General features: G+C 38.0%; 1 protein-coding gene across 5 annotated transcripts in view; it reads right to left on the reverse strand.

Moving 5' to 3' along the window:
• The window catches only part of Arhgap24 (Rho GTPase activating protein 24), a 482355-nt gene that overhangs the window by 194807 nt on the left and 264870 nt on the right, over positions 1 to 22678 (reverse strand). Inside the window, exon 1 of one of the 5 annotated variants that reach the window (XM_029555326.1) lies at positions 3954 to 4214. The exons of the other annotated variants lie outside the window; for them this stretch is intronic. The gene's annotated coding sequence lies outside the window, so the exon portion shown is untranslated. Of the gene's footprint in view, positions 1 to 3953; positions 4215 to 22678 lie in introns of those variants that run through there. 5 annotated transcript variants of the gene reach the window in all.

A 22678-nucleotide genomic window follows, 5' to 3' on the forward strand; every position in this document is an offset into this window, starting at 1 on the left:
ATAGCACAACTTAATGAAGTATTGGCATTTTAACATGATCCAATAGTAAATACCACATAATAAGATATATGATAAAACATAGCAGTTTCAGAACCATCATATTTGATAATGCCATTTAGTTGCAACACTCAACAAACATTTATTGCATAACTACAAGATGAACGATGGTCTTAGACCACATCACTTCTTAAATTGTCCAAAACTACTACCTAAGCTAGTTCATTATACCAAAACCAATATACAAGGATATACTTGAGTTTATTTGAGCATCATTTCTGAAAGATTGCAAGTAAATTAGTAAGCAAATAAGGATTTTTTATGAAAATAAAACAGTGATTTCTTTCTCTATTTAAAAACTTCAGAAATCTACAACCTTACCTTTGACAGCTCATTGGAAAATATAAATTCCGCTCCCTGAATTCTCATATAGAGTGCTGGATCCTGGAACTCCTAAGAATGTTCATAAGTGTATATTGAAAAAGACAGTTATGCTACCAGTGAGCTCTAAAGTGCTTTGATTTATTTAAGTGATTTCTTCCAGTTTAAAGGAGGATCCTCCTAAATCCGTCTTCTGAAGGGTGAATTCTAAGTGAATTTGACTTTTTAGTAATTTTAAGCTCAGGCCTTGTGGCCCTAAAGTTCTCATTGCAAAATATGTCTTTTGACATGACAAAATTCCTATTTAAGTATGAATATGAAATAAAATTTCAATGAAAATGAATCAGTCACAGAAAGCACAGCTTTGTTTCATGTTTTCAATGTGGAAACCTGTGTTTCAATTGGAATAGAGTTTTAATTTAAAAGAAGTCTTTCCATTTGTGTACCACAAGTAGGGGGCAAGAGTATGCTAAAATTCTAGATAATTTCTTAGAGGAAGCTTCCAAACATATACAGATGCCAAATTCTCTGTTACGGACAGAGGGCCTTCCCTAATTCATTGCTTGGGACAGAGGAGTTTGACATAGACACCATAGGAAGTTTTAAAGCACCCAGGGGAAGTGTTTATAGTACCTATGCAAAAGTTGAATTAAAAAATATTTTTAAGGCTGGTACATGCTTTTTTTGGCCAGGGGATGGGGCAGGGGGAAGGGATTGGCAGCAGTTTATTTGAGAGCAAACACAGTTGGGCTGCCTCTTGGGGAGCAGAGAAACAGCAGCAAACAGGGGAAGTTAGACATCTTTTATAGGCAGTTATGTGTTTGGGTAACTTTCCATGACATAGGCTGGGAAGTTTAGCTCAGGATTGGTTGGTCTCCCAATAAGCAGAGTGACTTTCCCAGGGATGAATTTGAACCTGCCCTTTTAGAGTACTGGAAGTTGTGCCACCATTTTAGGAGGCTGCCAGGAGCCTAATATTCCAGCCTTTTGTTAATGATGAGGGGTGATGGTGCAGTACTTGGACTCCGGGAGACAGAGGCAGGCAGCTCTCTATGAGATCAAGACCACCTTTGTCTATATAAGAATTCCAGGCCAGCTGGGGCTACTGAGAGACTCTGTCACAATAAATAAATAAAAATAAAATAAATAAATTTAAAGGATTGATGAACAAAAGAGTTCATGATTCTCAACGAAGCTGTATGATGAAATAACTGGTAAAGGGTTCTACTTAAAGTTGGAATGTATAATTGTTCCCATTGTCAATCTAAAATACATAGTTTTACTTCCCCCTTGTGTAATGTGGGATTAATAGAAATGATGACTATCATTATCAAGACTGAGAAATCAGTGATTCATTTTTGCTGTGGACCATAACATGAAGATGTTGGAAGATAAGAAAACACATATGTCATATGTTTAACATATGTGGTTTATAAAATTGCTTTATGTTATTTTTAATATAACAGAACTTACAAGCCAGAATACCATTATGAAACCAAGATAATAAAATCCATTAACAAAATTAGTTTTTCCTTACTCATTTTTTTCCTGGGAGCATGGTCTTCACATGGAAGAAGAGCACTAACTAGGAGTCATTTTCAGTTCTTAGGTTTCCCTGTACAATATGCCTATGTGACTTCCCAACTCTGTATGCATGAGAAAAGCATGTGTATGAATGAGACTCAAACAAAACACTTAAGGCTTGATTAATATTAAGTCTGTCCCTGGGGATTTTGTTACTCACTGATTCCTTGACACATTTCTCCAGTAACTTTAGAAAAAGGAGACCAAACAGCACTTTTTGTATCAGAAGCAGTAATGTGTTATATATTCCAGACCCACTTCCATGGCAACGTCTACTACAAACCACAACTAAGAACTTGGGCTTGAGCCAAACTTCTCCTGAGCGCCCAAAATAGATGTCACTGTGTCTATGCCCTTTTCTCATAGGAGGATCTCTTGGGCCTTCAAATAGTTACTGCTCCTATTCTATCCATTATGCTTTTTACATTTGTTTCTTTTGTTTCTCATCCTTATATTGCAAGATAAATAATAGTTTAAGAGAATGGTTGAGGTTGAAGGGAATTGATAGAGGTATGTAAACTGCACAGTAAATAAAGGATTCATTCTTTTTGATGGAAGGTGGACCATAGGAGGAAAACAATCTTGTAAAAATAGTGCAAGAGTTCCAAAAGTGCACTGATTATGTGATCTTTCAACAGAAGAAGTAATAGCCTCACATACCACAGGGAAGACCTCAGAGGCTCACTGCATTATCGAAAAATTAGATAATGTGTATACATACTAGTGCTGAGCAATTCCAAAAACATAAAATTGCATTCAGTTCCTCTTACCCCAGAGACAGATCAAAATATGTGGTGGATTTCAGTAAGATAATTATCCACAACTGGCGAATCCTTGCAAAAATGTTTGGAGTATTCAGAAGCAAAGTTGTGTACTTAGCTTCTCAGAAAATGTACATATCTCTATTTCCTGCTTATGGACCAGCAGCAAATAATGTAAGTTTACTGGTCAGGCCCCTGGGGTAAGAGTGGCATCTCAAATGGAAGCAACACTGGGGCACATTCTGTCTGCCTCGGTTGTTTCTGGTTCTAAAAGTGGCTCCCTGAGCCAGTGACTAGAAACCTAATGACACATGTCTTTCTTACTAGGAGCATTGTTCCTTTAAGGAAGATGAGATTAAACTACAATCAACTTTAGTTTACTGATGTGTGTGTGTGTGTGTGTGTGTGTGTGTGTGTGTGTGTGTGTGTGTTGGGGGGGGGAGGAAGAGAGAATCTCTTATATCCCAGCTGACTTTGAACCCATTATGTCCCTGAAGATGACCCTCAGCTCCTGGTTCTTCATGCCTCTACCTCCTGAGTGCCAGGATTATAGACTTGTACCACCACACCTGGTTTATGTAGTGTTAGGAATCAAACTGAGCTACATCCCTAGCCCTAAACTTGAAGTAAAGCAGCACACTTACTGGAATTGTTAAACAGAAATAGGAGCAAAGAAAAGGGTTAAAATTACAAATTAAATATTGATACAAGCTGGTAGTAAAAATCCAACTCAAAAAGGTATGTTTTCCAGGTCAGATCTTCCAAGCCCTGAAGAGGTTCCTGAGCCTGAACAGAACAGGAGCAATGCCTGGACCTCTCTCTCCTGCTCCTCTTCTCTGATGGCTGTGTATTGATTCTTTAGTTCAAGTTGAAGATGGATTAGTCCCCCACTCCTCAGTTAAGGAAGTCAGCATTTACCTCCTACCCAACACAGAGCAATAAAATTCGAAGATCACACAAGACCTGATTCAAAAAGGCCAAGGCTGAAGTAAGCTTTGGATAAAATGACAACGATCATCTATTTGGTTTCTGAAAACAAAACAAAAACACTTCGGCAACTTCAACTGTCAACAGCCACAAAACAATACAGCTAAAACCCCAAATGCTTTACAGACCATTTTCTTTCAGAATAGAAGTGAAGAAATAGGAAAAAGCTGTTGAAATGACCACAGAATACTTGACCCCGAAACAACCAAACCCTGAAAATTTCAATGAGGGAAAAAACAGTACCTTATAAGTAACTGGTCTTGTCTACACACAGCTGGTCCCAGAGCCGACTCGTTTAACTGTCTACTGCCTTCAGTTTAAAGTTAATTCTGTTGGCAAGAAAGTGCAGAGCTTGCCTGGAAAATAATGTTTGGACATAAACCATTCCCTTCAAAGCAGTGGTAGCTATATTTAAGTTTTCTTGTAGACAGGGATATAAACTCTTCCTGTAGCTAATTTTCTTCCTCCTCCTTCCCCTCAGACTTAGTCAGTATCCTCCCATCCCATATATTGAAGAAAGAGAGGGGGGGGGAGCGAAACCACAAGGAGATATACCTTAAATAATGTAGTATTTGAGCATCTAGAAAAATATCAGGACATAAAGAAGATGAAAGAACTATTAGCGCCTTAAATAGGACTTAGTCCAATGCTTTCATCCTGTCAATAAGCAAATGAAGCCCGGAGCAAGTCGAGAGCTTGATTTGTAGGCAACCAGTCAGGCAGCTTGATTACTACCCCAGTTAACAGATAGCAGGTTTTATAATTCTCAGCTCAGCATTTCCACTGTACTAGGCACCTGTGGGGAAATGACTTTATCTTTTTCCTCCATATCATTGTAAAGATTGTGAAAGAGTTGGCAGGGAGCAGTGATGCAATTAGGATGTGAAAAACATCTGTTTCAGAAAAAACATCTTCAGTCTCAAAATCCTTGATATTGAAAGTTTCCCTGTAATTCCTGCTTTCTTTGAAGACATAGGGAATGATCTTTTTTCCAAAATATTTTAATAAATCAGGAGTTCTCTTTTTTCAAGGATGCTAAAATCAGCAAGTCCCTACTGAGGACTTCAGGAAGGGACGCTCATGTGACATGTATTAGAATACTTCTAAGATCTTTCCACCAGCATCAGAGAGAGTGATAGTTACATGGGTCCTTAACAAGGAATATATTGCCATATTGTCCTTTATCTCTTTGTATGTGTATGTGTGTTTGTATGTGTATGTGTGTTTGTATGTGTGTGCATGTTTGTATGTGCATATAGGTGTACATGCACATGAATGAGCGAGTGTGTGGAGGCAAGAAGACCTGCCTCAGGGTCATTCCTTATTTATAGTCTGCCTCATTGCTTCAGAAAAGATCTCTTACTGGCATGGGCTCTCTGATGAGGCTAGGCTGGCTGGCCAGGGAGTCCCAGGGATCAGCCTGTCTCTGCTTCTCCAGTGCTGGGGTTATAATGTTGAACCACCATGCCCCACTTTTGTATGTGTTCTGAGGATGGAACTCAGATCATCCTGCTTGTAAGGCTTTACCAAGGGAGCTGTCATTCTGGCTGAATACACTGATTCTTCCTATCTACAATTTGTGAAGACATTTTTCAACATGCCAATTTATTTATTTACTTTTTAAATTTTTGTGTGTGTGTAGTACATGTATGTGTTTGTGTGGGTGTGTTGCACCCATGCATGGGTACGTGTGTATACATGAATTTGGAGGCCAGAGTTTCCTGTGTGCCTTCCTCTAGCTCTCTTTACTGTTCCTTGTTTTAAAACAGGGTCTCTCAGTAAACCTGGAACTCACTGATTGGCTAGGGGCCTGACCAGTTGGCTTCAGAGTCCTGCCTGTCTCAGTTCCCTTCCCCAGCTCTGGGGTCACAGACATGTGACAGGATTTTATATCAGGTCTTTATACTTGTGAGACAACAGGCCTTTTATCCACTGAGCTACATTCCCAAGCCCCCTGGTTTATTTATTATGATCATTATTGTGATTTTTTTTGTGGTGCTTGGATTCAAACCAAGGATGTCATGTATTCTAGGTAAGCACTCTATTGTGCTACATCTCAGACCAGATAGTTTAGAATTATTGGCAAATTAATACTTTTTTAGCAGTCTTTGGACCTGTCAGCCAGGCTGGCCTCAAAGTCATGGCAATTCTCCTGCCTTGGACTCCTGACTGATGGATTAGAGATATGTGCCACCTTGCCTTGCTTAATTGATTTTGTTAAGTAAAACAGATAGGTCATAAGATAATTTTGTTTGATGTCTTTCATGTACTATTTCCCAGTTACATATGAAGAAATTATTTTCCTCTGGCTGAAGGAGTGATATTCTTAGATTAATAATTTGGAGTTGTTTTCTTTTGTGTAATATATTCATTCATTACTTTATTTGATAAATATTTATTAGATATTTATGAAGCCACCACATCCTTCCCATGATAAGAAATAACTTCCTTAGAAAAGTGAGTAATTTTCAGTCAAAATCAAAGGGTTTGGATGGAAATTCCATAAGGTCAATTTTCTATATCAATTTTTAACGCATTCACAGTTCAAATATGTGTGTAACTGTTTGTATACACTATTACTGAGTTATCCCAACCCTGCCTGTGGCAGATAAGCTGAATTATGAAGGAGCCCACACCAAAATCACCCTCCTCCCCATGAACCTTTCCATCTGGCCTGGCTTCTGAAATACTAAAGCAACATCTACTCTATGCCTTACCACTCAAATGTATTTAGAGGTGGTTGTGGTGGTACTTGCCTATGACCTCAGCTTTGGGGAAGGTGAGGCAGGAAGATCATAAGTTTGAGGTTAGCATAGGCCACATAAAGAAATACTGGTTTAAAAACAAAACAGATATATAAGCAAATGCTCATATCATTCAAGAACCATTCTTAAACTGTCATTTGTTTTTTTTAAATTTTTATTATTTATTTATTATTTGTGTGTGTGTGCATGTGTGTGTCTGTGCCTGGAACTTCTTATATACAGAGACCAGGCTGGCCTTGAATTTGCAGCAATCCTCCGACCTCTGCATCCTGAATACCAGAATTACAGGTGCTACCAAGACTGACAACTATTCGCCTATTCTTAAACTCAGAAACTCACTGTTCAGTTTTGATATTTCCCATCCAGTTTTAAGGCATTTGTTGTTATACTAGATTTGGAAATTACACGAGAAAGTAATGCCCTTATTACCCAGTAATTATGAAACTATAATGCTTCAATGACAATTAAACTTCTTGGAACTTATTTTCCAAAATGAAGAAGTAATAGGCAGCAAAACTCCAACCTTGACAAATAAGAAATTGACATTCAAACATGAATCTTGAGAAAGAAACCTTGGAAAAATATACAACATTTTTTTGACACAATGGTAGGATCATAGTCTCCTTCCAGTCTTAATTTATTATGTCTAATTAAGGTCTAGTGAAGATAAATCCCAAAGAAAATACTATGGAGATTTACAAGTCATGTATGAAGCATCTGATGAACTATAATACATTAGTTGTGTTTACTGAAAACATTCCACATTTTCTCATCAATTCTGGACCTTTACTTTTTAATGTTACCTTGTGTCTGATTGAAGGACCAGGAAGGAAACATGAGTAAAACCTTGAAAAGAAATTAGGCTGTCGTGGATCCACGTAGAATAAGTCCAGGTGACTCGGGTGATTCAAATAGGCAAGGAAGGAAGGTGCAAAGAGAGGCATGCATAGCAAGTCATTTAGAGGAAGGGTGAGCTGAGCCACAGACACTAATAAATTACAGGCACCTAATCCAAGAACCAATGGCTCTCAGACTAGGTTAGGCAAGATGGCTAAGCAGCAATTTTGGCGACCAGGGCAAACAACAGGAAATTGGCCTTCAAAACTGCTTTGTAATTCATGACATGGTTCAACTCTTTCCATTGTAAATGGTGGGGGGATTCGTGTGATGTCACCTTGTAAATTCTACACAATCTAAAATAGCACAAGGTTTCACAACCATTGCCTTTTAAATTTGTCCCTCTATATTTAGGTCACTTGGATGCACTCCAGATTGTCCTGCTTTGCATTCTCCAGGTTTCAGAATCTGAGTAATTTGTAGGGAACTAGTTACTGAGCTTTAAAGACTAGACACATGATGGTGCTGAATTTCTCTGATGGGTACTTACAGGAAAGGTGAACTCCAGGGCAGGCTGTATTAATAGAGACGAGCAGTCTGAATTAGCTAACTCTTCACCTGCTTCTCTCAGTTTTCGGGTTCACAGTAACACTAGAAGGCACGTGCTGAGGACTCCCTGAGAGCTCATAGGTGACATCAGTCACTGCAGGAACAGCCCCTAGGCTGCAATACTCTGTGCTTGGGAGATTTCATGTGTGTTTTTAACACTACTGACTCACACATAACATTTCCAAACATTGACTTCCTCCATCCTCCAGTCAATCTACCCACGTGCGTCCTCTTTTCCTCCTGTCACAGTCCAGTCTTACCACCTCACGGTAATCACCAGCCCTTCCACACTTACCAGCAACTTATTGCTTGAAGACTGAGCAATCAGCTATGTGTCTAGTTCGGTGTACACTGTAGACTCCTAAAGGATATTCTGGCAAGTCAATGATTTTTATTGTTGTGTTAATGCAGTTCAACAGTTCAGAGTGTCTTATGGAGATACCGTTCTCTAGACCACTGCTGGGTTCTTTCTTTACTTCCTGTGATTCCGAATGGCTGAGTTCCTGATATTTCCCTTCCCTGCTCCTGACCATCCAGTGCCCTCTCCTGTTCTCTCCTTCATTCCTTCCCGTGGTTCCTGTCATTGTCCCATTTCATGTTGTCCAGTGATTTCCCATCATTTTTCTGCTTCCTCTGTACAGTATCTTCCCACTGCTCCCCATATAGACTGAAATTCCCAATCACAGCCTTCTACATCTTTAGCACATGTTCATCTTCCTATTGAATTTCCTAACCTGCTGCTTCCTGTGTTACCATGTTACTGCCTCACATTTTCATAGTTCCCACCACTGAGGATTCATCTCATACAGTACCTCCTCAGAGAAAGGATTTCCTGACTGTCAAAGCTAACATTCATCCCCCTATGGCAGGAATTCTTTACCCTTAATCCTGTTGCTCTAGTTTTAAGTTTTTCTTCATGGCACTTACTGCTGTCTGAAATTATCTTTTGTGCTCCTTTGGACACATTCATTCATTTGATTATTTTATTGAAATATATTTACTATCTCTTCTGGAACAAATTCAGAACTATATCTGAATAGATAAATAAGAGCAGAAAAAGTTTAAAATTGCATTCCTAGTTTTGGCAATAGTATAGTATAAGATAGACATTTGACCAATATTTCTTTAAGTAAATGATTCCTCTTGGGATCTTAGGATCCCACTGACAGGTGTCTGACTAAGTACATAAATATGAAATCAAAGAGTAATCCGCTCCTGTAAGTGACTGCTGCAAATCTTCCTGTGACTCAGCCATTAGGAGTCAGAGGGAGTAAAGAAAGAGCCCAGCAGTGGTCTAGAGAGCTGTATTTCCATAAGACACTCTGAATTCTTGAACTGCATTAATACAATGTCAGATAAAAATCCTTGACTTGCTGGGCATCCTGGCACAGGCTTTTAATCCCAGCACTCAAGAGGCAGAGGCAGGTGGATCTCTGTGAGTTCAAGGCCAACCTTGTCTACAAAGTGAGTTCCAGACCAGCTGGGGCTACAGGGAGACCTGTCTCAAAAAGACAAAAAAAATTTCTTGACTTGCCAGAATATCCTTTATGAGTCTACAGTGTACATTGAACTAGACGTGTACCTGATTGCTAGGTCTTCAAACTTCAAGATGTTCCCTGAACTCTACAGCAGATTCAGTTGCTGAAGCAGACGATATCCCGGAATGAAGTCTAACCCATCCCATAGTTTCAACATGCTGCTCTCACCTGGCAAGGCTTCAGGAACAAAGCAAAATCTTGCACTTGAAACATATATTTTCTAAGTGAAAAAGGAAGAGTCCAAATCATTTTGGGGAGGAAGGTCTTAGATCATTTAATCTCTCAACTCAGCTCAGATCCACAAGGATTCAGTGCTTTCTGGTGAGCTGTAAATTAGATTTCCTCTCCTGTTTCATGTCCTACTGCTTCCTAATTACGTGTTCAAGCGAGTCAGCTTCTCTGAGTCTCTGGGCTCAGGTGCACTACAGGATAATGTAACCGACTCACAGCACTTGGATCGAGTCACATCAGAAAGGTGATTGTGCTATGGCAACACAGAGAGGGGTGATTGTTAGAAGGAAAGTGATTTTCCCCCCTCATTGGCAGCACCTCTTTCCGGGGAACTCACAGAGAGGAAACTTTCTTCCTTTTTAAGTTCTGATGCCACCCAGGAAAATCACTTCATTTAAAGTCATTAAAACAAATGAGTGTTCTTTTCTTGTGGTATTTACTGTGTATTAATATGAGTTTAAAATTGACATTTATTTGCTCAGTGAAACAAACCTCCAGATATTTATTGATTAAATCTTTTGAACAAAGCCTTGTGGTAAATTATGAAGTTCATATAGTTATGCCTTCTTAGTTTATGATTGATGGTATTTTTCTATATTCAGAATAAGATACAAATTCCTCCTTTCCTTCATTGATGTAATTAACCCTACATTCATGTGAATGACGAGAGAGAGAGAGAGAGAGAGAGAGAGAGAGAGAGAGAGAGAGACTACTCTTAGGGACAGGGCAAGTTTGTGGTCCACTAAGGAGAATCATAGGGTTACAGTGGAGCATCAAAGCAGCTTGAATTATAATCAGAAGTGACTAGTGAAGGCTTCCTTGAGAAATGAAATGAAAATGCCTTCTGAATGTAGAAAGGCTGGATTAGCATTCCTGGCATGGATAGGGCAGCCTTTGGTCCTTCAAGGATCTCAAATGTAGAGTAAGAGACACTAATAAAGTACACAGAAGACAAGATGAGCAAAAAGCCAGGCTTCTCATTTGTATTTTTATTACTTGTTTTTTTGACACTGAGAGTCTCACATAGTCCAGGGTAGTCTCAAACTAGCTATCTAGCTGAAGATACCTTGGATTTCTGATCCTTGTGCCTTTACTCCCAAGTGCTGGGATTATAGATATTCCCCACCACACTCAGTTTCTGCAGTGCTGGGGATTGAACTCAGGCACCCAGTCATGAACACCAGGTAAGCACTCTACCAACCAAGCTATGTCCCGAACCCCTAGTTTGGCTTTGATCCAGAAGGCAATATGTTGCCTTTGAAGGATTTTCATCAGAAGATATTTTAATTTTAAAAGGCTAAGAAGATAAACAATTCAAAAACCTGTGGTCTAAGAGGTAATTCAGGACGGTATCTCTATGTGCAAGTAAGAAAAGGTGATAGTGTGAGATTAGATGGGGGAACAGAATAATAAATACTCTTTAAAATGTACTTTGAAACCGGTCATTGTGGCACACACCTTTAAGATCAGCACTCAGGAAGACAGAGGCAGGCAGATCTATATGAGACAAAGGCCAGCCTGGTCTACAAAGCAAATCCCAGAACAGTGGGAGCTATAGGAGAACCCTGTCTCAAAAACAAAAATGCAGTAGCCAGGCCTGGTGGTGCAAGCCTTTAATCCCAGCACTCGGGAGGCAGAGGCAGGCGGATATCTGTGAGCTCAGGCCAGCCTTGTCTACATAGTGAGTTCCAGGACAGCTGGGGCTACAGGGAGACCCTGTCTCAAAAAGACAAAAAAAAAAAAATGCAAACAAAAAAGTTAAAAATTGGTTAAAATATATTTTGAACTTTCCACACTAGGAAGGTGTGAGAAAGACAAACATGCTTCCAAAAATCTTGGTAAATTTATTACTGAATAACTTATCAAGCATTAGAATTGAATGAAACTGGTAGTAAGTCCTTATTAGGTAGAAGACTTTTTTTTCATGCATTCTTTCTATTTACAAACAAAGAAACAGGCAAACAGCTTGAAAGAAAAACAGCATTCACCTGACTATAAAAAATTGTATTCTTTACACTAAATTGCCTATGTCTTTCTCATCGATTTCGGACACTTTGAAAACTTAGACATTGAGTGACAAGACTGGTAGTCATTATTTGGAGTGTAATTTGTCAAAGCCTTAGTTCCCTGAGCAGAACTGCTCAGGTTTCCAAGGCATGACCATGTTCAGATGAGAGTTCAATGCACAAACAACTATAGTTGCTTGGTTTCTACACAACTCTGTATTTAGCTGCCCTGCAAAGCACAAATCCTTCATCAGATTCCTCTTGGTAATCTAATTATTTTTAAGCCTGGGAGACTTCTTCACACATTAGAGTAGGACAGCCAGTGGAAACTGGAATAAAAGCAGAGCTGGCGGACAGCCTAGTTCAATCAAGTCAAATAATGTTTTGAGTCCCATGGAGTTTGAAGCTTAATTCAGTTTCAGTGACTCTAGGAAGGCAAAAGGTAAAAATCTAAGACACTGAAGATAAAAAGGGGCAGTCATAGCTCACACAAAAGAAAATACTGAGATTTTCCTTCAAGTTGGAGTAGGAAAATTCCTTCTCCAGCATATTTTAAGCCCACTGTGGGTATGATAAAAGTATACTGTCCAACCCTCTCTACTCATTGAGAGGAAAAAGAGACACTATTGTTAATTATGGTGGGCTTCAAATAAAAACAGATCTACCACAAGCAAGTCCCTATTTAGAAGGTGGACTTTAATGCTGACCTTCAGATGATCAGATGATAGTATTAAGAATGAGGTCATGGGGTGGGGCTGGGGCTCAGGCTCAATGGTAGACCTGTTTGTCTAACATGCACAAGGCCCTCAGTTTAGTTCCCAGCACTGGGTGGTCATCATCATCATCATCATCATCATCATCATCATCGGATTTAGAGTAACCAGCTTACAAAGTAAGGCAAATCAACAACACAAGAATTCTCACCCAAGTGTCTCATATCTCAGTCACAAGGGCCAAAGCAACTGAAGTATTTGTGACACTACATTCATTAGTATCCTAGTCTATTTTATTTAAAAATGATGATACGTCCTCTGTATGAGTCCAGGTAACAGGATACTATGAGTAGTTCTATATGTCAGCATGACTGGATTAAGCAAGGATTTGTTTGATAGCTTGTAACACATTGTTTCTGGAAATGTTTGTGACAGTGCTTCTAAGAAATATTAACTTTGTAGCAGTAGATGATAAGACACCCTCATCATTGCAGTAGGAATCATCCAAGCCACTCAGGACAGGATACATCAACAGGTACAATTCTGAATCTGCTCTCTCTGCTTGAGTTGGGCATCCAGCTTATGCTCTTATGCATAGCTGTCTCCAGTTCTGGGATGCTTGGACCCAGATGAGCACATCTGCTAGTGATTCTCTGCTTAGGCCTTGTGACTTAAGGTGGAGCTTCACCACTGATTTTTCTGATCTTCCAGGTTGCAGACAACAGGTCATGGGAATGCTTAGCTTCCATAATTGAGTGAGCCACCCTTGAAAATAAATCTCCTAAATATATCCATACATCATTATTTGTTCTATTTCTCTCATGTATCCTAATACAGAGATAGATGTGCAGTGTCTCCTCTCCCATCTAAAATAATGTGTTTGACAGAAAGCCACAACTGGCCAAAATGTAGAGAATAAGAGACTTCAGTGTGTGGGTCCCTGGATAGGACTCCTATTTTAAATCTTACCCACCCAGGGCTCAGGGACCATTGTAAAAGAGAGGGCATAAAGATCGTAAGAGCAAGGGGTGGTGGATGGCCATAAGGAAACAATTTTCCTGGCTCCTGGTAACTTGCTCATATGAACTTACAGCAATGTTGACAGTGTGCACAAGACTCATGCAAACTCAATCCAGACAAACGTCCAGCATTAGAACTAAGGAAATGGGAAAGAAGTCCCAACCTTAGCTGGGGAACTATTGGCAGACAATCATTGCTAGGTGTGAGAGGGTCAATGTTCTTTACGGGAATGATGCTAGACAGGCTAGCTAGACTCCAGTGGCTGTTCTCATACTGAGAGACTTCTGGGAACACAAACTTGACTCAATAGACCTTAACATATATGACAAGATACAGGAAATCTTGCGAGGAGGCTATGCGAGGGGCAGGTAGGGGAGGGAGGTCTAAAATGATTAAGAAGTATCATATGAAATGCACAAAAATCCAATAAAAATATAGAATAAAAAATAAAATAATGTGCTTGAATAAACACCTTGACTATAAAATCTATAATCAATAATAGTACATAGGGCCCTGAAAGTATTATTTAAAAATAAGCATAGGCTTATTTTTTTTCAAGGTAATAACCATCAGTGAGTGAAAACTAATAAGCACCACACTGCCTGAAATCAACCCAGCTCCTGCCTCACTCCTGAATCCTTCCTTGAGATGAGGGTGTACATCCTTTTCTAGGCTAGACAAGAAGAGGATGAGCAAATATGAAAGCAAACACTCCCAGTTGCAGATGGGATATCAGCCAAATTAATTAGCTTTCCACTTGGTTCGGTCAGCAGCTCACCGCACAACCTTGGATGGAACAGTGCACTTCACTGGGACTTAGTTTTGCCTTAACAGAATACAGGGATTTAATAAGATTGCTGAAAGGTTCTTTCAGATGTAAAATTTGACTATTCGCTAAAATAATTATCTCCCATCTGCTTTAACTTTGCTTAAGGTTTGTTTCTATCAGGAGATTGAGAGTGTATTTGTAGTATCACAAAGAAATTAGAAAAGCCAGTTATTGACAAAATAACTCTGAAGGTAACAATAATAATGATTTTTTTAAAATCTCAAGAATACAGACATAAGGAGCACAAAGATATTTCAACTTCTTAGTATAAAATAGGGCTAATAGAATTTCTTAGGGGAAAAAGCATCAGACATAAAATGCTAAACCACACTGAGCTTAATAATTCTTAAGTATTAGGCCTATATGAACTCCCCAAACACATAGAGGATCAGACTTTTCTGAGTTCACGGAGGAGGGAGATTTCTTCTAAGAGTATACAGTTTATTCCCCACACTGTCATTTTTCACAGTGGAAAACAGAATCCACATTTATAAAATGAAATATTGGTAATGAATAAAAGAGGCCTCTTGCTGGGTTTACAATCTTTGACAAATTCCTAGAAGTACAGATATGGGTCAGAGAGTAGTAGAAGCACCACTGCTGGGCAACCCTAACCTTCAATGTAGCCAGCAGTTAGGAATCTGGCCACTCTCCTCATATTACATTGATTCTTTTTCAGGACAGAAATAATATATGTCAAAGTATATAAATATATAATTCAAGAATTGGCTGCCCTCTTGACCTTCACTAATACTATTCTAAAGATTAGCTTCTATCAACAGAGGTTGCTGTTTCTATCATTATCTATCTATCTATCTATCTATCATCTATCTATCTATCTATCTATCTATCTATCTATCTGTTGTTTTATCTATCATCTATCATCTATCTGTCTGTCATTCTATCTATCTCTATCTATCTACTACCTATCTACATCTACTACCTATTTCTATCCATGTATACATATACTTAACATGCACACATACACACATACACATGTATACCCAGAAATGTGCTTTTGAGAAGAAAGCATTACCTTCTTTGATACAAGATTTTTGAAAGTTGACCTTTAAAGACAAGCAAAAATGTCACAAACTAAATGAGTCTTTTTTCCCAACATCAAATCTCTCTCTACCATTTTAATCTATTGACTTATGTGAACAACTTATCAAGTGGCTAAGAAAATAAGTGAGGTGATACCATACTGGGAGTCAAGATGACTAGCAAAGAGAGTTCTGTAATAAATATTTACTAATTTGAATAAATGAATGAATGAATGAATGAATGACATGATGAGACTAATCTCCTCAATGTAAGAGAAGCCACCAGAAAGCAACCACATGTGGGTTGCTTTATCTTGCCTCATCTCCATTTCTCTTGTTAATAAGAGTTCAAGAATGACTCCATTGAATGTCATAATCTTTGAATTGTGTGTAAGGGTATATTTGTTTCATATCTGCATAACATATTTTGCCATCACCAAGTGACTCATAAGCAATAAGTGTCTTATTTGAACTGATCCCCTCACCTCATAAACTGGACTTTGCAGTATCTCTTTCAACACTTTAATTAATATTGTTCCAGTCTCCTTGTTGAATTTAAAGTACTGAAGATTAGGAAATGCTAAACTTAATTCCTGTCAGCTTAATTCCTGGGCTCATCAGGACATTCTAAGGCAAAAGTGGGATATTTTCCTCTCTGTACGGATCAGTGATTTCAATGTTAGTTGTAGCTGTCGCTCTAATTCAAATTTACCTGACAGATTTATAAAGGCTTTCTACAGTCTGCCATTTGCTTCCCCAGTTGAGGTGCATTCATTTCTGCTGTTTCATCACCCTGTCTGGGAGCTCAAGTGTTCTGATCTCACACTCTTTTTGCTCCTATCTAATGGCCAGGCTTCAGTGCCTATTGGGTAATTCAGATATCTGCATCTCACATTCTTGGATATATTGATCTTTATTCTCTATACCATTCTCTTTTGTCCTCATCTTTCTCCTAGCCGTTTAATCATTTGGGGCATATTATTTTTCTCTAGGAAGTTTGGAAACTGCCATGCCAGTTCATCTTATGTTGTACATGGTTAATAGGGCAGTCATAGCTACACAGTCTATTTTCTCTGAGATAGTAAAGGTAAATCTCTCTGACATCCTTCTTACCTTGGAGAACAGTGTTTACTTTTTTCTTCAGAGTATAGATGAGTTTCCAGGCATCGGTTTGCCAGATACAAAATATGTACTAACACTCTAGCTAAAATATGCCGCTGAAATTTTACAAGACTCTCTATTTTCTTTAAATTCTTTATCCTTTGTGGCAATCTATATGACAAAGAAGAGATATCATTTCCCCTCCTCCTCCCCTCTAGCTATTCAAGTTAGTGTTGTTATGATTATTGTGTTTTTCTTACTGTTTCTGTTGAGAATCTTTAAGTGTCCAGGGATTTTAATATCTAAGACAGTCTTCTTCTACTCTCCCAGAAATTCTATACATTATACCTTAGACTTAGGGAATGTAGTAAAGGAGACAAAGAATTCACAGGTATGTGTACATGTTAATAGTAATAGGACATGTTCATATTTACATAAAAATGTTCAGCTGGAAACAACAGAATCTTGAAAAATATTTAAGTTCATTAGAAGCCAAACATTGACTTGAGTTAATATTGACAATATACACAATTTTCCACTACTGATCAGTCATTAAAACTGGAAAAAAGTTTTGTTTAAGAAACAGGGGAAACAGGGGAAGGCAGGTGGACCCAGTTTTATATGCTGTGCTTAGGAGAGCTATTGAGTGATCTGTGGCTGTATTCTTTACTGGGAAGCATTCTGCACATGAGAATTCAGTATTTCCTCTAATTTATGCCTCCCTCCTACTTATGCCTTCCCTCCAGGATATTTTTCTTCTGTTTTTCACATACTATTTTCACTGTTCACTGCACTTGGTCTCCAAGGGAAAAGTACACATTCTGCCAATAGATATAGAGTCAAGTTAGTCTTTCGCATGCATAGGCACCTGAGGATCTACTTAAACATACTGATTCTAACTGTGGTGCAGGGTGGAGATGGAAATTTGAAAATCTGGATTTCTCAGATGATTCTCAAATCATCTACCCGAGACACTACCTTGAATAACAAACTTTTAACCACTACTGACTTTATAAAGAATTTAAATTTAAAATCTATAAGTATGTGACTGAGTATCAAGTTCTTTCAGTTAAACCTCATCCCAGGACTCTGTGCAATTACAAAATATTCTAATATTCTTATTTGCTCCATTCCTGTCTCTCCTTTGTGCCCAACTGATTCTTGTCCTCCAATCCCTTCTCTACTTCTTCCTTGAATGGTTGGATTCATGACTGAATCCTAATAACAGAATTATGGAATGGATTTGGATTATTTTGATGGCTTTTTGATCGGGACTGTGAGCATTTTGAGTTTGCATTACCTTGTTGATATATATTTAGGCTGGAAACAGAATGTGAAGAACATGAAATCTGACTTACTGGTAAAGCACAGTAGACAAATATTTTTAATGCTTGTACACTATAATCATGACATGGAAATAAACTATTACACAAAGCTCCATAGTTTTATGAGATGGAATGCAAGTCTATTTCTTTTCTGTATTCAGTTTTTCACTACCAAAAAACTATTCTGTATGGGACCTGTAATGTGTTGTAGGAAAATGGCTATTACAGACTCAGACAAAAAGCTTTGAACCTCGGAACTAGAGTTTCTTTTCAATTTTCATAGTGAACACTCATATTCATTCTTATTGTTGATTTCTATTATCCTCCCTAAATTTTTTGATATTTGTCTCTCTGAAAATACAAATAAGTGTAATATTTAACTTAATTATATTCTTTAACATGTCAGAAGATGGCTAATAAAAAGCAGAATGCAACCATGACTCTTCATATAAACTACCATTGTGCTTAGAGATCTAATAGACTATATGGACACTTTGAGACTTAAGAATTCTTCTAACCCTTCTCAAAAAAATCTTTTTATGCATGTATCCTGGTAAACCTCTACAACCATCTTCCCCAGTTGAAATTTGAAATTTGTTTGCTAAGCACTAATTATTCTGAGTCCACAGATAGCATTTATATAATATAAACTTAGTCTAGAAACCAACCAAAATGATGACTGCAGTTCCACTCACTATACAATTCTCTCTTACATCACAAACTCAAGTATTCTCAATCAGGCTTGCAAAGTTAATGAGCACAATTTTAGCAGTCACCTTTCACTAGACTCTTCTTTTTCTAGAAAGTCTTATATAATATACAGAAGAGCTGGCTTTCATTTAAACTTTAACTTTCAAAAATTGAAATTTAACATCTGATTCCTATGTCAACTAACTCCTTTAAAAACCAAACTATTGCTCTATTTCTATGGTAAAGAAGCATTTCTGTGGTAAAGGCTTCTTAGATGAAGCCTCTCTAAGGTAACCAGCTACTGGGCCAACAGGCAAAATCCTCTGTGACTTCTCTGTAATAACTGGATTTTCTCAGGGCACTGGTTGGCTTAAACATAAATATACGCAGATGTAGCATCAGCTCTCTGAGTTGGAAAATATTAATGAGGAGCTTGATCCCAAGAGGTCATTGATGATTATAGCAGAGGGGTTGGGGATTTAGCTCAGGTGTAGAGGGTTTGCCTAGCAAGAACAGAACCTGGGTTCTTTGCTCAGGATCAGGATAATTACAATAGAAAATCTACTTATTTCAAACCAGAATTGCTACACCTCTATCTCTGTGAACACTCACAAATGCTTTCTTGCCTAAAGAGTCTTTTTCATAGAAAGAGAACAAAAGTAGGAAAATGTCCTTGAGTTCTCCTCTGTGTTCACCAAGAAAAAGGTGCTATGGAGGCTGGACAAAAGGAAAGGAAGGTGCCTCTGCGTCTATAAACAGCTCGACACTAACATAATCTCAGATCTTCCTTCTCAATCAATACCAGGCTCCATAGCTAAAAGGGCTGCATCAAACCAGTGTTTCATCTGGTCAATGATATCAATAAAGGTTATCTTCACAAGGAATGAAAAGGTCAATAATCATATTGCTGTGACTACATCACTTTTTTATTGCTTGGGAATGCATTCCACAGGGGAGGAAAAAAAAATTAAGACGCTGACCCCTCAGCCCTGCACAATAGTATACAGAACAGTGGTGCCTGTTAGAACCTTTTTAGAAAATGAACTCAAAATACAGTGAGGAGAAGTTTAAAAAATTAAAGGAAGATTGAAGAAATGAATATTTTACCTCAAAACTTCTTGATGGTAAGAAAAGAAACTGCAATGGTATTAGTATTCTTCTTGGGAGGTTAGATAGGCTTCAGCAGTTGAGCATGCATGCTGTTCTTGCAGAGGATCTGAGTTCAGTTCCCAGCACCCACATTAGGGGGCTCACAACCACCTATAACTCCAATTCCAGGAGGTCCAACCCCCTCTTCTGACCTCTCTGTGTACCTGCACATATGTAGTACACATGAACTTACACAGTCACACACACATGTACAAAAATTACAAAAAAGAAAAGCTTCTTGGCATTTGGCAAGATAGGCAATGCTTGAATTTGACCATTTCTGTTTAATTTGGAAATCTATTTCCTCAAAATTCTATGTACTAAGAGAAGTAGAAAATTTACATGAATAAATATAGTGTGACACATTCACTGGCATGAAAAATATACAGAATGCTGATTTTTATTTTATGTGCAATGTTAATGTAAATATCAATCCTGTTTATTGCTGCATTTGCATTTAGTAAAGGTATTCAGTATGGCAAAATGTAGTTCTCATGTTTGGTAAGAAAGCATATATTTGTGACTTAGTACTTTTATTAAAATGGATCACATACAATAATTTCAGAAGGGTAAAAGGAAAGTACTTAAGTCATGTTAATCTTCAGAATAAATAAGGAAGTAAACAGACCATAAGACAAGCAAGTAGGTAACTGCACACCTCTTTTGCTTTTGCAAACTTTGGACTCCATCATGTCCTTCCCATTCCAAATCCCTCACTGAGGCATGCCCCTGACTTATCCCACCCTTCTTCACCTGGCCCTGGAAGGTATGCCTTGCATAAGGGGCTGCAGTTACTTTGGTGGCAATGGAATGGATCTAATATCTTCTCTGTAAGTTGCAAAACAGGTTTTATCACTGAAAAATACAAGAAACATCTGTTTATGTAAGTTCCTCAGGCATCTTAGTTAATCATTCTTGCAAATAATATTAACTGGGATACAAATTTGGTTTGCTGCATTCAGGTTTTTGTCTAACATCAGAAAATAATGGCTTGGCCACTGTAGCAAAATGTCAATGATTTATCACAAGTGCACACTATATTGTGCTATATTGTACACCTGTCTTAAATAATAACACCAAACCATCCTACCCAGTATATTAAGTTGCTTCAGCTATAAAACACAAATTTTGACAGTATATGTGTATTTAAAATATTGATATAATGTCTGGAAGATGAAAAAACAGAACATTAAAAAATATTCTATTTTAAATATTAATAGGGAAGACGGTGGTCTCAAAGAAGACTTAGGCTATTATGGCATTAAATTTTAAACACATACTTCAAAACAAAACAAAATAGAGATGCTCTGAGTATTGAACCTTGTCATATGGGATTTCTTTTGCTCTTAAAAGAAGCATTTCTGAACTTACCGATCTTCACTAGGTGAACCAATGGTATTGTTTTTGTGTGTGTGTTTCAGGCACATAAGGGTTCTTTGTACAGTGTTGTAGGAAATTCTTCCCTCTCTTCCCATAGGCATGGTGTTGAGGAGCTCTGGTCAGGAATCAGGGGAGCAGAGACTAGTTTTTAAAACCTGGGCTTTGGAATAGGATAAACACGGAACCCTCACCCATGGTCTCGCCCATGAATGCCATGACCTTGGGCAAATTTGTTTTAATCTTTGGATTCTCTCATTTCCCTAATTTGCAAAATAGTGATAATATCTACCTCATGGATCTGTCTGAAGGAAAAAGTTGGATAAAATATGTCTATTTGTTATCACAGTCACCTTGAAGAAACCAATAGTTTTATAAACAATAACATTTTTATCAATAATAGCATTATGTTAATTAGACTTGATTCAGAGTAGACAGAGAATTTGGAAATCTGACAGCAGGTCATATATTTTTGTCTCTTAGGTCTTCCTTTTAACCTTATCCTTCACTGATGCTCAAAGATACACTACCATATGGTACCTAGACTTGAGGTAATGCTCAAGCAATGTCAGATGATATGCCAGTGATATAGCTGATGATAAGTGTTTTTCATAAAAGCAGATGGAATTTCTTAATGAAACCGATAACCATTTTGTATTACAGCTAAGTAATCATCTTTCCTCTAAGAATGCTCTCTTTTCTCACCTTGCCTCATGATACTTCCTGTGGAAGACTGAGCTCAAGACCAATGCTGAACGATGTGTCTAATTGATGGGATGCATTTCTCCATACTAGCTGTGCAATTTTGCTATGGCCACTGGCCAACTGGCTCAGCTCTTGAAAAGACAATATAAAGTCCTGGAGACATAAACAGGAACTTCGGGGGAGAAACAGCATAGCACTTTTTGATCATAATGCAGGCGTTACTGTGGACACTGTGTTCCTTCTCTCTGCAAACACCTTAAAACCAGCTTAATGAAAGCTATGTTCTCCTCTGGAAAAGAATAGCCAGTCCTAAAAGGTTTAAACTCTGTAATGTTGCAGTAAAAAGGCAGGACGTTTTACACACAAGGTTATTGCAGTTCATGATAATTCTCTGCATATTTTAAAATAACTCAGGAGTATTTTGTCTGTTTTCATAACAAAGAAATGATAAATGTTTCTGGTGATAGAGATGCTGACTGCTCTGATTTGATCATTCTATAGTGTGTACAAACACTGAAACATTGCCCTGAACAACTGTTATGTGTAACAAAAATGATAGAAAGCCTAGGGCAGGAGACATGGCTTAGTGGTTAGGAGCACTGACTGCTCTTGCAAAGGACCCAGGTTCAGTTCCCGGCACCCACATGGCAGGTGGCAATCCACCTGATTCCAGAGAATCTGACACCCTCTTCTGATCGTCACAGGCATTGCATGACACAGGTGCACCTACACACATACAGGCAATACATTCATACACATAAAATAAAAACTATAAAAAATTATTTTATATATACTTTATATTTTATTTTTTTTAATTTATTTAATAACCACATAATTAGTAGAAGCATTTCATTACAACAGCATTAACATGATCAATAACATTTTCCAGAGCAAAGATGCATCTCTTTCAAAATTGGCTCTAATTTTTAGGTTCACAGTGTTGAATTAATACAGTTATACATTGTTGTACTCAGTATACACCCTATAAGATATAAAATTGAATGAGGTTTTAGCCTTTAAAAAAGGATCT

This window comes from Nannospalax galili, unplaced genomic scaffold, assembly GCF_000622305.1.
Source record: "Nannospalax galili isolate Female #2095 unplaced genomic scaffold, S.galili_v1.0 scaffold405, whole genome shotgun sequence".
Lineage (NCBI taxonomy): Eukaryota > Metazoa > Chordata > Mammalia > Rodentia > Spalacidae > Nannospalax > Nannospalax galili.